The 18,057-nt window shown below is 37.3% G+C and overlaps 1 protein-coding gene across 2 annotated transcripts in view; it reads right to left on the bottom strand.

Moving 5' to 3' along the window:
- LOC110447613 (carbonic anhydrase 2-like) overlaps window positions 1-18,057 on the bottom strand; it is a 66,664-nt gene that overhangs the window by 37,365 nt on the left and 11,242 nt on the right. The window contains exon 1 of one of the 2 annotated variants that reach the window (XM_021493413.1): window positions 2,188-2,476. The exons of the other annotated variant lie outside the window; for it this stretch is intronic. The gene's annotated coding sequence lies outside the window, so the exon portion shown is untranslated. Of the gene's footprint in view, window positions 1-2,187; window positions 2,477-18,057 lie in introns of those variants that run through there. 2 annotated transcript variants of the gene reach the window in all.

Here is an 18,057-nt window from a genome sequence, read left to right on the forward strand (position 1 = left end):
GACGGGGTGGGTAGGGAGAGACATCTGAGTAAGGGGAGACGTCACGGTAAGTGATGGGGGGGGTAGGGAGAGACATCACGGTAAGTGATGGGGTGAGGAAGGGGAGACGTCACGGTAAGTGATGGGGGGGGGAGGGAGAGACATCACGGTAAGTGACGTGGTGGGAAGGGAGAGACATCACGGTAAGTGATGGGGTAGGTAGGGAGAGACATCACGGTAATTGATGGGGTGGGTAGGGTGAGACATCACGGTAAGTGACGGGGTGGGTAGGGAGAGACATCACGGTAAGTGATGGGATGGGTAGGGAGAGACATCACGGTAAGTGACGTAGTGGGAAGGGAGAGACATCACGGTAAGTGATGGGGTGGGTAGGGAGAGACATCACGGTAAGTGATGGGGTGAGGAAGGGGAGACGTCACGGTAAGTGATGGGGTGGGTAGGGAGAGACATCACGGTAAGTGACGGGGTGGGTAGGGAGAGACATCACGGTAAGTGATGGGGTGGGTAGGGAGAGACATCACGGTAAGTGATGGGGTGGGTAGGGAGAGACATCACGGTAAATAATGGAGTTAAGAGGTAGAGACATCACGGTAAATAATGGAGTTAAGAGGGAATGACATCACGGTAAGCGATTGGGTGGGTAGGGAGAAACATAACGGTAAGTGACAGGCTAAGGAGGGAGAGACATTACGGTAAGTGACGGTTTGGGTAGAGAGAGACATTACGGTAAGTGACGGGGTGGGTAGGGAGAGACATCACGGTAAGTGATGGGGTGGGTAGGGAGAGACATTACGGTAAGTGATGGGGTGGGAAGGGAGAGACATTACGGTAAGTGATGGGGTGGGGAGGGAGAGACATCACGGTAAGTGATGGGGTGGGTAGGGAGAGACATCACGGTAAGTGATGGGGTGGGTAGGGAGAGACATCACGGTAAGTGATAGGGTGGGTAGGCAGAGACATTACGGTAAGTGACGGGGTGGGTAGGGAGAGACATAACGGTAAGTGACAGGGTGGGTAGGCAGAGACATTACGGTAAATGACGGGGTGGGTAGGGGGAGACATCACGGTAAATAATGGAGTTAAGATGGAATGACATCACGGTAAGTGATAGGGAGGGTAGGCAGAGACATTGACATCACGGTAAGCGACGGGGTGGGTAGGGAGGGACATCACGGTAAATAATGGAGTTAAGATGGAATGACATCACGGTAAGCGATTGGGTGGGTAGGGAGATACATTACGGTAAGTGGCGGGGTGGGTAGGGAAAGACATCACGGTAAGTGATAGGGTGGGGAGGCAGAGACATTACGGTAAATGACGGGGTGGGTAGGGGGAGACATCACGGTAAGCGATTGGGGGGGTAGGGAGAGACATCATGGTAAGTGATGGGGTTGGGAGGGAGGGACATCACGGTAAATAATGGAGTTAAGAGGTAGGGACATCACGGTAAGTGATGGGATGGGGAGGGAGAGACGTTATAGTAAGTGATGGGGTGAGGAAGGGGAGACGTCACGGTAAGTGATGGGATGGGTAGGTAGAGACATCACGGTAAATAATGGAGTTAAGAGGTAGGGACATCACGGTAAATAATGGAGTTAAGATGGAATGACATCACGGTAAGCGATTGGGGGGGTAGGGAGAAACATAACGGTAAGTGACGGGGGGGGGAGGGAGAGACGTTATAGTAAGTGACGGGGTTGGGAGAGGAGAGTCATTACGATAAATGATGGGGTGGCATGGGGAGGTAGCGACATTACGGTAAGTGATTGGTGGAAATGAAAGCCATTACAGAACAGGAGGTAGGCGTTTTGGGTTTGGAAACCTTTTCGTTGAATTGTTTAGATAATTTTTGAGCGAGTATAAAAGGTTGAACATCTGAGGATGAGTTATGAAGGGTATAGAAAAAAGCAGACGATCGCCAATTACCGACAATTATTGATGAGTTAGTGATATGTGTGAGAGGAGGGCTAGGGAGGGGTATTATTTCGATAAGTGCTTTGGCAGAGAAAATTTAGTAAACAGAGGGGTGTAAAAGGAAAGCACAAATATCGGGTTAGCGGCATAGCGTGACCACTGTAACAAACATTTTAGGAACATTTTTTAAGAACAAATTATACGTAAGCTGTGCAATACAAGAAAGTATAGTGTGAGGTAACTAATTGAGTAGACATTCTGTATGATACATACCTTATTAGCGGGTTACTCCGCGTGTCTTGCGTGTCTGTATAACCTCTATAAATGTATGTAACCCCTAGGGAAGTCACGGTATCGATCCTACTTCTCTTTGCAGTGTGGTTTAAATTTCAAATAGTCTAATTTTTAACACTCCAAACCTCAAGGTCTCATAAACTTATCATAATCATTAAACACTCCGTCACTTGAAATATATGTAAGTAATAACAACAGTTATATTTTAGGCCTGGTGTGAAGTCAAGAGTGAACGTCCCTTTACCAGTAGATATCCGCCTGTTACAATATGATAGAGCTGATGTGGGTATGAATACTTGACCCAGGTCACCCGAGGATAGGGTCAGCCTCCCAACCCACTCAAGAATCACCGAGCTGCACTTAGCTTTATCTTATCAATACGTAAACAAATGCTGGTCTCTGCATCGATAGATGACCATGTACATGTATGCCCGTCTGTGAAGGCAGAGGATGGGGGCTACGCTATCGAGATAGTCTTTCCATAGCGTTCAACAATACCAATCAAATTAATACGCAGACTTGTCAGGCTGTCCTATCCGGGTAAAATATTCCGAGCATGTAACCCGCAGTATTTAATTCGCATTTTTAATAATATCACAGCAATTCTCGTTAGTATGTTACTGGCATGTATAGTTTCGGACAGAAATTAAACATTATACAGAGACCATCCTTTCTAAACCCTATTTCAACCTCAATTAGTTTTCAAACAAATATATAGTCACGCAATGGAAATTGTCCCTTGTAACTTAACGTGGAAATTATCAGCGAGATTCGTGTTCTATTACCTAGTTCTGTTCTATAATATAGCTAATGACCTAGTTACCTTAAGTTGAGCACTAGAATTTCTTATGACTAGAAAGGACAATATTTGGACAAGGTTTCACGACTACTCAGATATAAATGTACGTGTACACACGGTTTGACTGTTAAATAAAGCAATTGTAGGCTTATATGAAAACTTATTTTTTCTCACATAGATTGGGTTACACATCGAACACAATGCACGTACGTCTTGTACAAGGTTTCACTACACTTCAGGCTTATGCACGTTGTTCGTGTCGACAGGTAAAAATAAAGTTAATAATAACCTTTGCCTATCTAAACCAACCAAATATAGATGGAATTCATATAAGCTATGTATGCCATATGCCATTTGTTCTATTAATAATAATAATAATATACAGCATTTATGTAGCGCCCTATATAATNTGGGGGGGGGCGTTATAGTAAGTGACGGGGTTGGGAGAGGAGAGTCATTACGATAAATGATGGGGTGGCATGGGGAGGTAGCGACATTACGGTAAGTGATTGGTGGAAATGAAAGCCATTACAGAACAGGAGGTAGGCGTTTTGGGTTTGGAAACCTTTTCGTTGAATTGTTTAGATAATTTTTGAGCGAGTATAAAAGGTTGAACATCTGAGGATGAGTTATGAAGGGTATAGAAAAAAGCAGACGATCGCCAATTACCGACAATTATTGATGAGTTAGTGATATGTGTGAGAGGAGGGCTAGGGAGGGGTATTATTTCGATAAGTGCTTTGGCAGAGAAAATTTAGTAAACAGAGGGGTGTAAAAGGAAAGCACAAATATCGGGTTAGCGGCATAGCGTGACCACTGTAACAAACATTTTAGGAACATTTTTTAAGAACAAATTATACGTAAGCTGTGCAATACAAGAAAGTATAGTGTGAGGTAACTAATTGAGTAGACATTCTGTATGATACATACCTTATTAGCGGGTTACTCCGCGTGTCTTGCGTGTCTGTATAACCTCTATAAATGTATGTAACCCCTAGGGAAGTCACGGTATCGATCCTACTTCTCTTTGCAGTGTGGTTTAAATTTCAAATAGTCTAATTTTTAACACTCCAAACCTCAAGGTCTCATAAACTTATCATAATCATTAAACACTCCGTCACTTGAAATATATGTAAGTAATAACAACAGTTATATTTTAGGCCTGGTGTGAAGTCAAGAGTGAACGTCCCTTTACCAGTAGATATCCGCCTGTTACAATATGATAGAGCTGATGTGGGTATGAATACTTGACCCAGGTCACCCGAGGATAGGGTCAGCCTCCCAACCCACTCAAGAATCACCGAGCTGCACTTAGCTTTATCTTATCAATACGTAAACAAATGCTGGTCTCTGCATCGATAGATGACCATGTACATGTATGCCCGTCTGTGAAGGCAGAGGATGGGGGCTACGCTATCGAGATAGTCTTTCCATAGCGTTCAACAATACCAATCAAATTAATACGCAGACTTGTCAGGCTGTCCTATCCGGGTAAAATATTCCGAGCATGTAACCCGCAGTATTTAATTCGCATTTTTAATAATATCACAGCAATTCTCGTTAGTATGTTACTGGCATGTATAGTTTCGGACAGAAATTAAACATTATACAGAGACCATCCTTTCTAAACCCTATTTCAACCTCAATTAGTTTTCAAACAAATATATAGTCACGCAATGGAAATTGTCCCTTGTAACTTAACGTGGAAATTATCAGCGAGATTCGTGTTCTATTACCTAGTTCTGTTCTATAATATAGCTAATGACCTAGTTACCTTAAGTTGAGCACTAGAATTTCTTATGACTAGAAAGGACAATATTTGGACAAGGTTTCACGACTACTCAGATATAAATGTACGTGTACACACGGTTTGACTGTTAAATAAAGCAATTGTAGGCTTATATGAAAACTTATTTTTTCTCACATAGATTGGGTTACACATCGAACACAATGCACGTACGTCTTGTACAAGGTTTCACTACACTTCAGGCTTATGCACGTTGTTCGTGTCGACAGGTAAAAATAAAGTTAATAATAACCTTTGCCTATCTAAACCAACCAAATATAGATGGAATTCATATAAGCTATGTATGCCATATGCCATTTGTTCTATTAATAATAATAATAATATACAGCATTTATGTAGCGCCCTATATAATTTGTAAAATTACTCTAAAGCGCTTTACAACATATGGATAATAGTAATGGTTATAATTGTGAAAACAAAGACTTACAATCACTTTTATACATTTAAGCAAGCAATGTGCACATAATTGAACAAATAAAAGGTTGGTATTTACATGACGTCTTTGCAAAGATTATAAAATGCAGACATGAAGAGGTGAGTTTTGATGTCCCTCTTGAACTTGGCCAGAGTATTCGACTTCCTCATAGCAGATGGTAAGCTATTCCACAACGTAGCCGAAACCCCCCCAAAGCATCTGTTTCCGTAGGTCACAGTACGAGACTTGGGGACACACAACAGAGATTCTGACTCCGACCGCAGAACTATTGGTTAAACCAACATACATGATACATACATGAACTACATGCAAAATATCATTAACTCATCAATAATTGTCGGTAATTGGCGATCGTCTGCTTTTTTCTATACCCTTCATAACTCATCCTCAGATGTTCAACCTTTTATACTCGCTCAAAAATTATCTAAACAATTCAACGAAAAGTATTCCAAACCCAAAACGCCTACCTCCTGTTCTGTAATGGCTTTCATTTCCACCGACGGTGTGGATATATTCTTTAGATGCGGTTATATATCAGTTTAAGGACCAATGCAAAGAAAGACTTATATCTATCTAACAGAAGTAGATTGTAATAGAATAGTGCAAATAGTACCACTCGGAAATGTCATCTAAAACCATTTAAACCTGTTGTTGAAAAATGTTTTAAAACTGCATTATGGGATCATAGACGTATCCCAGCACTGTTCGTGCCTATTATCAACCAGTCTTTTCAAACAGAATGATACTAATCGAGTCTTGCACTGGGCTCGTTAGTAGAAATAATCTGTCGGTCACCATTGGTAACAACGGATCGCTTGGTAATGAGAGCTTTGTATCATACATATATTTTATTGATTGGATATTTTCAATTTGAATAACCATTGTTGGTCCGTACAAATATTAGCCATTGGTCATTTTTATTCATTTTAGAAGCAATCGATCGTTGAGCACAGCTATACGGTATTATCATATTGATGATGACGCTGTCTTTTTGACCAATCTAAATGAATATCAGATATACCCTTTATTTTGTTTTTCATAATGAATTGCAACTTTATTTCAGATCTTAGTTAGATTGTCTTGCTGGCATATATATTGACTATGAATGCCAAATGACTGCTGTTCAATACAATATATTCACCATTTTATGACAATCTACTTTATAATTCTGTTTTAGGTTATATGTACATTTGTATCATATGGTCATTTTCATATAGAACCCGATATCCCCATATCAACCGAAGGGCTGGAGGCCCGAGGGTTGATGTGGGTCGAGGGTTGATACGGGTTGGAGTTGAAATTAACCATATTATAACTCTTTTATCACACATACTACACACTGTCGGTAAAACAATAACACCAGAATTAGTTACGGTATCATAAAACTAATTATCTGATTCGTGGATCGGAAGTAAGAGAAACGTGATTTTAAATCAGTTGTCGGGAAGTATAGAACGGATATGGTACATGACAGATACATCGCGTGCTGGGCAGACATGAATTAGGCAAAGAAATTATGTACGTACAGCTAGTATACTATCACGGAAGCAGAAACACATATACATGTATATCAAAGACAAGTGTTTGATAAAATCATATATATTGAAATGTTTTATATTCAAACAGTTGTGGAGATAAACATTCTCTTTATATCTCTGAATAATGCTGACTAAATCAATGTTGATATATATACAAATGTACATAAATACATTCTTAAATGTTACTGCAAGCTTAGATAATATCATTTTATTATAGTGTAACTTTGTATAAACCTATATTTACGTTTAAATTGTGTAACAGGAAGACCTGCCGTTTTCCGACACATTGTCATATGTACTATGTACTAATATAATATACATTTATAATTGGTATAAACACCTTAAACTGGTTAATATCAATTTGCATTACTGTGCTTTTGTTTTATTTTAATTGTGTGTTTGTCTTATATTGGAAATGAATTGTTAGCTTTATATTTTGATGGAAACTATTTCCTGTTCGTGTTATAGCTGGCAGTGGAGGTCACAGTCAGTAATATAGCTCAGGCAGGTGCTTGTGATTCTAAATTGTTCACTACAGAAAAACATAAAACTGTGGTTCTAAAACTGAATAGTTCACCTGCAGCCAAATACGTGATGCCGCCATTTTTTTCAAACTTGAAAATAATGTCGAGTATCATTGGTCGTAGGAACAGTAGGCGTCTAGACCTTGCGGCGCTGACAAGTGTATCGCAGAACCGTTTTGTAAAGAATAGCCTGCGTGTAAGTGATATTCAAATATCAATATAGACGATTTAGCAATAAATAGAATGTCGTAGACTCAAGTGGGGAGTACCTTTACCCTGCTTTCCACTCAGATAATACAATAGGGAAAGGCACAAAGGTGAAGGGATACCAATAGTGAAGACGTAATGAAGGCTGTTACATTGTCTGTTGGTAAAAGAGAACATGGTATGGTTTAACCCTCAACTCAACAGACACGAATTATAATTCTAAAAACGGAAAGGGTGGGGGCTACATCTTTTCCTCGTTTAACTACAAGTATCCTCTATTGTTCCTTATCGACAGTACACCCTAGGCACCTCTGATTAGCCCCATTGTCCGTATAATGTTTCTGGGTGGAGAGTAATGCTGCTGTGTTGAAGTTATGACATATCATCGGACATTGTAAAGTGATCCTTGAGTGATCCCCACTTCTGTTGACAGCTATGCATATGACAATCATATGACCTGGTCGTTTAATTACGCTTAATCAATACAAATAATTCAACGTCAACCTAGAGAGAAATTGTTTTGAAATTGTTGACACCATCAAAGCCAACGGACGCAAACGCAAGGATCAGCCCATCAATGAGGCAAGCAACGATGCTATCAAAAGATAGGAAAACACCAGGAATGTGTACAGAAGTGTGGTGCAGTGTATGAGGCACTAGGATGCGACACATGGAACAGAGCGCTGGAATAAACGCAGAGTAAAGGTCGACTGGGGTACAAACAATTAACAAAAGATATTGTACCAACAGGTTGTATTGAGTTACACTCAAAAAAGGCAAAATAGAAGTAGTTCATAATCAGTGTTTCCAGTGTTCTGTCAAATAGCCACACAATTGCTCCTAAACCACGTAGGATGGTCAATGATTTGGCATGTAAATGATTAAGCTAGTATCAGACTATACATCCGGTAAAATAGCTAAAATAGCACTGCCAATGACGGTATATACCAAGAGATGAAGGATGGAGAACTTACCAACTCATTCATTATTAATGACGTCACTTCCGGAACGTCATCATCAATATGATAAGACCGTGTAGCTGTGCTTAGTCCGAATTATTCTGACGTTTTATCGACTTTTTTTAATATCACAGTCTGTCGTGGATTGACGACAGGCGATATTAAAAAAAGTCGATAAAACGTCAGAATAATTCGGACTAAGCTGCGCTCAACGATCGATTGCTTCTAAAATGAATAAAAATGACCAATGGCTAATATTTGTACGAACCAACAATGGTTATTCAAATTGAAAATATCCAATCAATAAAATATATGTATGATACAAAGCTCTCATTACCAAGCGATCCGTTGTTACCAATGGTGACCGACAGATTATTTCTACTAACGAGCCCAGTGCAAGACTCTATTAGTATCATTCTGTTTGAAAAGACTGGTTGATTATAGGCGCGAACAGTGCTGGGATACGTCTATGATCCCATAATGCAGTTTTAAAACATTTTTCAACAACAGGTTTAAATGGTTTTAGATGACATTTCCCAGTGGTACTATTTGCACTATTCTATTACAATCTACTTCTGTTAGATAGATATAAGTCTTTCTTTGCATTGGTCCTTAAACTGATATATAACCGCATCTAAAGAATATATCCACACCGTCCGCCTTTCACTTTATAATAAATTGTAATCAACTTTCGCGAAAAGTAAATCATACAATATAGATATCTGAGTGTCGTATACCGCGATAAAATGAGACACTTATCTGTTCAGATTATTTCGTTAGTAGTGGACTTGTTCGAGGCTGTGACCTTTACAATCGACCTTCGCTGATAAGCATTGCCTTTCGTAACCGTCAGGTCACGGTCCAGGCCGTTTCATGACGTATATACCGCGTCATCAAACACAAAGGTACAGATATCTTGTAAGTATTTACACAGATAGCACTTACAATCTAACGATAAGTTACAGGCTAGTCGAGCGCATATAGGAATATAGTGGAATATTGGCATGCGGTTTGTGTTTTTGCTATGTCTTAAAGAAGTAATATGTGTATGGGTAGGGGTCTTAAACATATTTTGAAATGGTCAGGAGGTCATAATGAAAATCTTTCAACTATTCATAAACACATCCGACATAAAAGCAGTAGTCATACGCGTCTTCAAACAAACAGATGCATGTCACTTTAACTAACGACAGATTCGTGTGCTAGTATGAAAATACCTGATATGCTTTTTGGTATATTTTGTCCTACTGCGTTGACGATATGGTATATTTTGTCCTACTGTGTTGACTATGTGGTATATTTTGTCCTACTGTGTTGACTATGTGGTATATTTTTTCCTACTGCGTTGACGATATGGTATATTTTGTCCTACTGTGTTGACTATGTGGTATATTTTGTCCTACTGTGTTGACGATATGGTATATTTTGTCCTACTGTGTTGACTATGTGTATATTTTGTCCTATTGTGTTGACGATATGGTATATTTTGTCCTATTGTGTTGACTATGTGGTATATTTTGTCCTACTGTGTTGACGATATGGTTTATTTTGTCCTACTGTGTTGACGATATGGTATATTTTGTCCTACTGTGTTGACGATATGGTATATGTTGTCCTATTGTGTTGACGATGTGGTATATTTTGTCCTACTGTGTAGACTATGTGGTATATATTGTCCTATTGTGTTGACGATATGGTTTATTTTGTCATACTGTGTTGACGATGTGGTATATTTTGTCCTACTGTGTTGACGATGTGGTATATTTTGTCCTGCTGTGTTGACGATGTGGTATTACATGTCATTATCATTACCTACTTTAGGAGTAAAACAGAAAAGTCTCATTGTTTTGACGCCATGCTATTTTTCTATCCTTGTTTTTTGACGCTGTGCATTATTTTGTCCTTTTGTGTTGGTACTGTGATACGTTTTGTCTTTGTGTGTTGGTTCTGTGGTATTAACTTTTAATTTCAGGCTGTTGGTCGATCGGCACAGCAGTCGAAGCTCGTGATCTATTCCTGTGCTTGGTGTAATATTCTACTTATTTTCAGATTAATCTATAAGTAACACGTGTGTTTGAGACTACAACCATTTATATGATCAATTCAGTTATATCTGACAGGAGTTATCGTACGTGACTCTCTGCCTCATTACGATCTGGGACACTAATTAGTCCGTATTCCTGGAAATAGTCTGGCTGGTGTTGTTAGATATAGCGGCTTACTTTTCAAGCTTGTCTTTGTATGCAGCTTTGGCCATGTTTGCTTGGCGTTTTGATGACTAGGTACATAATGATTTTAATGCCTAACGGGATTTCTATGTCATTATCCTTGAAACTGCGAATTGCAGATGCTTTTGTACTCGGTTACTTCCCCTTAACAAACAAAAAAAAGATAAATTAATCAAATCTGGGGATGTATTATATTAATTCTATTGTATGAACGCACATTGTTGCTTTTTTGTTAAAAAGGTAATATGATAATTAACTTTGCACATTTTATTTCTGTTTCATAAAAGTCCACGCACTTGTATTGTATATGAGATATTTTTACGCATAATTTATTGAAAAAGCGTTTTGAACAAGGGGTTATACAATAGTCATTATACCTTATGATAATCTTCTTTCTGGAACAAGGAAATACTGCAAATATTAAACATATGCTTGTCATTGAAACAATTACTTGTCCCCTTTTTTTCACTTTGAAATTTATTTTGTGATGCAGAAGTTTCCTATTTGATTACATTTTCCACATCAATAGTAGAATTCGCTTGCTGGTTTATAAAATGATATGACTGTTTTCACAACACGGGTGTTGACGTCATTACCCCCTTTCAAAGGTTGTTGAGCAAGCCTTTGAATCCAGGACGACGGTTGACGTGGATGGTGATACTAAGGGAAGGAATGCGCCCAGGATGCGACCACTACATTTAATGTCTGAACAACATCGTCCGAATTCACCCTTTATGATAAATTATATATATATGTATTTTAAGTTTACTGTCCAAAGCGGTCGGGTTCATCGAAAGTGATCGTAATGATGGAAATTAACCCATTATTTTCGCAAATTTAATTAACTGTGACATGTTTTTACAAGTATAACTTAATACACACATGTTTTGCTAAATCAACCTCTCACTTCCATCGTACAACCATACTGATCACGACCTTTAGACTGTTGATGAAACAGTTAAGAAGAGATAAAACACATCTACAGTGTAAGCCGGTGAGAAAAAACAGTGTTATTTTAAGGGGAGATAATACCCCTGTAGTTTCATTTTTTGTGGCTGCATATGGGTTTTTAATTTGCTGTCCGAAATTGAGCTTCCCTTGCACCACAGAGAAGCGCCAGTAAAACTTGACTTTGTGATCTTGAACGTATTGAAAACGAATTTCGTATCACCAGATCGTCTACATACGTACTACCTATTGTGTCAACATTACGGTAATCAATATCATATCATTACTATACTACGTGTTCAGACATTAAATGTAAATTCAAAATAGCGACATTGAACACTAGAACATGAGAAAGCATGTTTTATTAGGAATATTTCTTGATACTGTCGGTAATATGAAAACCTTGTATTGCAATTTAACCTAGATTTATGTGGCTAATTCAGAATGTTTAGTTTCAGCTTGTTTCCTACCACCACATATCTACACCTGGTTAGAAACCAACACAAAGCACCCACCATATCTATGTCACAAACCAGTGGATAACACAGATCTTTATTAAATTATATATGTAATCATTCGTGCATTGCATAGGACTATGGAACAATGACAAGTAGAAACGTTGGTTTCACTTCCGGTGGCCGGAGAGAATGGACGTGAAATGACCAGCTCCAAGTAACGTAATGTGATGTGATTGATATTGACTCGTCATGGTTTGCTTGACTCATTCTACACGATATTTTTAATCTTCGGATAATGCTGAACATCATTAAGCATATAAACTAGCTACTTATACGGGTAAGCTCCACATACCCGTATATATATATATGTACCCTATACACGACTAGTGGTCACTTTTTGAGCCGCCATGTTTCGCTAATACAAACTGTGTATATACGTGTCTTTCCACATTATTCTTCATATACTGTACTATATTCATCATGAATTCGGCTATTAAGAAGAGTATAAGCACTATTAACGCAATCACTGACCCTGATGTTATTGGTGAAGTTGTTTCTCAACTTTTGAGTAATGACCTTTTCAAGGACACATTGATTTCTAAACTTGGGATCCCTGACATACAGAAACAACTAGCTGATCTCCATAGGAGACAGGACGATCTAGAACAATATTCCCGGAGAAACTGTCTTAAGTTCCGAGGTATTCCTGAGGAAGAACACGAAAGCACTGATACTCTAATTATTGATGTATGTAACTCTTTTCTTGGTGTGATGGTAACGGAGAGCGATATAAGCCGATCCCACAGAGTGGGTCCCAAGTCTGGTAAATTCCCTCGTGACATCATTGTCCGATTTATCTCGTACCGTGTACGTGCTTCCGTGTACGCTGCCAGATTCTCACTTTTTGCCAAAGATTCTGACAAGAGTAATGGATCCTCCCCCTCCAATCAACGTGCATTCAAATTATTTGTCAACGAGGCCCTAACGAAGCAGAGAGCGATGGTATTTTCTAAAGCCCGTTATTTAAAATCAACAGGAGCCATATCTGGAACATGGACCAACGACGGGAGAATTGTAATCAGGCATAGTAGTGGAACCAAAGCCCAAGTCACCCACCTTAGCGAGTTAGATTCCTACCCCGACCCTCCTCAACAAGAACACCGACACGATCCCACAACCCGTATCAGAACTCTAGCCTCTCAACACGGTCAACGTACATCCAACAAACCCAAACCTAAGCCTGATACTACAGCCTCATTCACTTCAGGCAACCGATTTGACTCTCTTTCCCAAGTTAAATAATTATGTGACCTTATATTCAGTATTATGTTTGACTAAATATCAGTCTTTGTTTTATGAATTTGATGAATATTACTATTCTGAGTAGGCTACATGTATATGCTGATGACATGGAACTTGTATTTTGACAAATGAAGATACGCTATACAAAAAACACAAGTACATGTATATTTACTATATTTTGTGTATTAGTATTACTGTAATTTCAATGTGTGTGCTGAAGTATACAACACATACTTCAGCAATTATGCATTTATCTTTGTTTATAATGAAATCTATATATAAATATATAAAAAAGCACTCTGTAAGTGATATAATATGAATCTATTGATGCACGTGTGTGCATCTAATCAGTGACCAAAATATCTCTTTAATATCATGTTTTGCTCATGGTGTTACTGGTTATAAATGTTCTACATGCATTATATATATATATATATAAAACATTATAACATTCATTATTTGGTATGAACATTCAGTATAAAATTATTCTATCATACATAATATTTTATATGAAATTATCATTATGACTTATCTGTAATATATGTTATTGTTGTATGACATGCCCTTTGTGTTTAAACATATTACTATATACACTGTATGTTATATATAACCCTTTATAATGTATGTCAATTTAATAAGAATGAAGATCACTATACACGTGTAGAGACCCAAGATAATATAGGATTTATATCCTATGGTATCATAGAAATTTAACAACCATTATGCTAATATTTTTAACGTCTAGCCTAAGATGTTCTATATCTTATCTTGCTTACTCTTCCTGAACTTCACTATGTATAGTTACATGTATGTGGTGTAATGTTGATAAAAGAAAAAAACTCATTCATCCAGTAACTATTTTTTTTTTTCATTTTTAGTTTCTATAGGCGCATGCAATCTCAACTTTACTGCCACTGTAAGTTTACATGCATGAGCAACTATGTGCTCACCAATAATTCGCATGGCATTGAACTATAGTATTTCGTACGCGTACTTTTCATGTACACGTACGTATTTTATTGGAACTTACCGTTCAAGTGAATATTAAAATCCTATCACTTCAATAAATTATCCATAGCAACTACACATCCTCTTTCTCTTATACTCATTTTTTATTTAGCTACACGTATGAAATACACGTGAAATCAACACGATCGCTTTTCGCGTGCGCTTGTACAAACACCATGATATTGCTTACGTGTCTCTACCTATTGTTGATCGGCTGGATTTAATTTATAAAAACAGCCCGTTATCTCTATACACTCGCAATAGAAAGACGACTACGCGTTTGTGAATTGTTGCAAATGATAATCTAGTGGTGTTTTTCGTTAGTATAGTTATTGTGTTGATCACAGGGGCTTGTGGAGTTCAACATAGATATTTCACATACATGTTTTCTCTTATACTTCTACTACTGGAATGTCTATTTAATCGATCAAAATATTCTTATTTTTAATGTTTTACCTTTTCTGCATATGTATGCTCTATATTGATATTAATGACCATTGCAAGTGTATCATAAAATGATGGATGTATTATATATGTATTACTCGAAGACCTATGTTTTCAAACATCTCAAGCACATTGATGAGTCGTTTCCGCTTCCGTTTAATAACATGTGTTTGTGTGTTATTGTTGTGAGTGTGTGTATGGAAGTTGTATTGTCCTGTCTGTTTTATTGTTATCTCACATTCTTGCTCAACTACTGTTCATATGTCCCGCCTGAAGAAATTTTCAACAGCTGGATGATCGACCGAGCCCACTCTGCCCGCTTTTTCTACATTGACAATGGGTAATATATTAGATTTCCAGGTTTTCTGGACTATGGTAACGGTTGATCACTGGCAGTTTTCTAAGCGCATACATATTTGTATGGAGTTATGTCATGGCTTTCATTACTCTTATTTACACTTAATTGACATGTTTACCTATTTTATCAATATGTCTTACTTTCTTGTTTCGCATTTTATAGTGTTATCCTGTTGTTGTGACATCGAAAGTAATCCTGGACCTAAACATAATCTGAATCTGGTTCATCTCAATGTGCGATCTCTCAGAAATAAAACCCCACTTATTGAAGCCGAGTTTGAAAATAATGATATTTTATGTATAACTGAATCTCACCTAAATCCCCTGATATCTGATTTTGACATTCAAGTACAACCCTTTAATCCAATTCCTCATAGAAAAGATAGAACTACTGGTCCGGGGGGTGGGGTTATAGTGTATCATAAAAATACTGTTGTAACAAAAAGAAGGCTGGACTTGGAAAGGGATGATGTTGAATTACTCTGGTTAGAAGTTTTAATTAATACTCATAAATTTCTTCTCGGGTGTATATATAGACCAGATAGTAATATTGAATACTGGGATAAACTTGATGATACCTTAACAAGAGCTTCTGATACTTCATTGGATATTATACTTACAGGTGATATTAATATTAATATGCTTAATGTACCGCTTAATGATCATTTATCAAGACTCCTTATAAAGCACAACTTAACTAGTCTTATTAAGGAACCTACACGAATAACACCTGCTAGTGCCACTTCTATTGATGTCATCTTTACTAACAACCTAAACTTAATTAAAAATACTTATGTATCACCACCATTCTGTAGTGACCATTCATCAGTTCATGCCCAAATCTCTTTTACTGTATTTAAACAAGTGAATTATAAGAAAACTATCTTGAAATATGATGAAGCTGATTTTGAAAGTATGAATAATGCTCTTCTTAATATTGATTGGTTGAATTTGTCATTAAATCTGGACTCTGATGCATTTAACTCATTCATAATTAATTCAATCATAGAACAAGTCAATAGTTTCATCCCTACCAAAGTTATTACTGTACGCCCAAATGATAAGCCATGGATGAATAACATTATTAGGCTGAAAATGAGACAACGTAATAGAATTCATAGAAAGGCCAAAGTAACAAATAATCCGCACTACTGGGAAAGATTTCGTATACTCAGGAATGAAACTATTGACTTGATTCGTGAGGCAAAAGCAAATTATATCCAAAAACTTGAAAATTGTCTTAATGAAAACATGGTCTCCCCAGACAAATGGTGGAAAATTGCAAAATCTATTACTAATTTCTCCAATAAATCCTCTTCTATTCCTCCTCTTGAACATGATGACCAATTCATTCACCATCCTCTTGACAAAGCAGAAATCCTTAACAATCACTTTACTAATATCTCTTCGTCATCCCCTGACCTTGAATTACCTCAGACAGCACAGCCCTATACTCCATACTCACTAACTAACATTCATATCACTGAACAAGATGTATCTGACCAAATTAATATTCTTAATGTAAATAAACCCCCTGGCCCTGATGGTGTAATCCCTAAAGTTGTAAAAAAATTGAGTAACTCTCTTGCATTACCCCTCTGTCTTTTATTTAATAAAACACTTGAATCAGGAATATTACCAAATAGATGGAAACAAGCAAATATAAATGCTATATATAAAGGGAAGGGTTCATCAAATGATGTTTTAAATTATAGACCAATCTCAATAACCTCATGTTTCAGTAAAATAATGGAAAAAATTGTCTTCAAAAATCTTTACAACTATCTAATAGAAAATTCTATCTTAACTAAGCACCAGTCTGGCTTTATACCAGGTGATTCTACTGTTAATCAACTACTATTTATTTATAATGAAATTGTTAGCAATATGGACCAGGGGAAGGAGCTCAGATTTATTTTTTGTGATATTAGCAAAGCTTTTGATAGGGTGTGGCATAAAGGTCTCTTACATAAACTTAAAACGTATGGAATTGATGGAAATTTACTTTTATGGTTTGAAAATTATCTCTCTGATAGATTGCAAAGAGTCACCACTGAAGGTTATCACTCACAGTTTAAGGGTATAAATGCAGGGGTACCTCAGGGATCTGTTCTGGGACCTTTACTATTTCTCCTTTATATTAATGACATCACTGACAATGTTTCAACTAATATTAAGCTTTTTGCAGATGACACCTCCTTATATGTAATTATAGATGAAAACCCAGCACATGCAGCACAAGTTCTGACAAATGATCTCTCTAACATTGGTGAATGGGCAGGTATATGGGACATCAAGTTCAACCCTACCAAAACTAAATCTGTAATATTTTCTAGAAAACATAACAAACATCACCCTCCAATAACTTTCCAAAACAGCCAAATCACTGACTCAACAGCACATACACACTTAGGACTGACTTTAAAAGATGATGCATCTTGGAATCAACACATTCTGAATATATATGAAAAAGCTTATAGTAGATTAAATATTCTTCGTTACATTAAAACTAAAGTCAATCGTAAATCATTAATTAAAATTTATATAGCATTTATCAGGCCAATTTTGGAATATGCAGACATAGTATGGGATAATTGCACTCAACAATCTAAAGAACTTCTAGAATCTATTCAATTAGAAGCAGCCAGAATCATTACTGGACTTCGATCTGGAACATCTCATAATAAACTTTATAATGAACTTGGTTGGGAAACTCTGTCAACAAGAAGAAATAAACACAAACACATAATGATGTATAAAATAATGCATGGGCTGTCACCTCAATACTTACAAGATGTCTTAAATCCTTTCATTAACAATCAAAACAATAATCC

Source organism: Mizuhopecten yessoensis, unplaced genomic scaffold (assembly GCF_002113885.1).
Source record: "Mizuhopecten yessoensis strain PY_sf001 unplaced genomic scaffold, ASM211388v2 scaffold3537, whole genome shotgun sequence".
NCBI classification, from domain to species: Eukaryota; Metazoa; Mollusca; class Bivalvia; order Pectinida; family Pectinidae; genus Mizuhopecten; species Mizuhopecten yessoensis.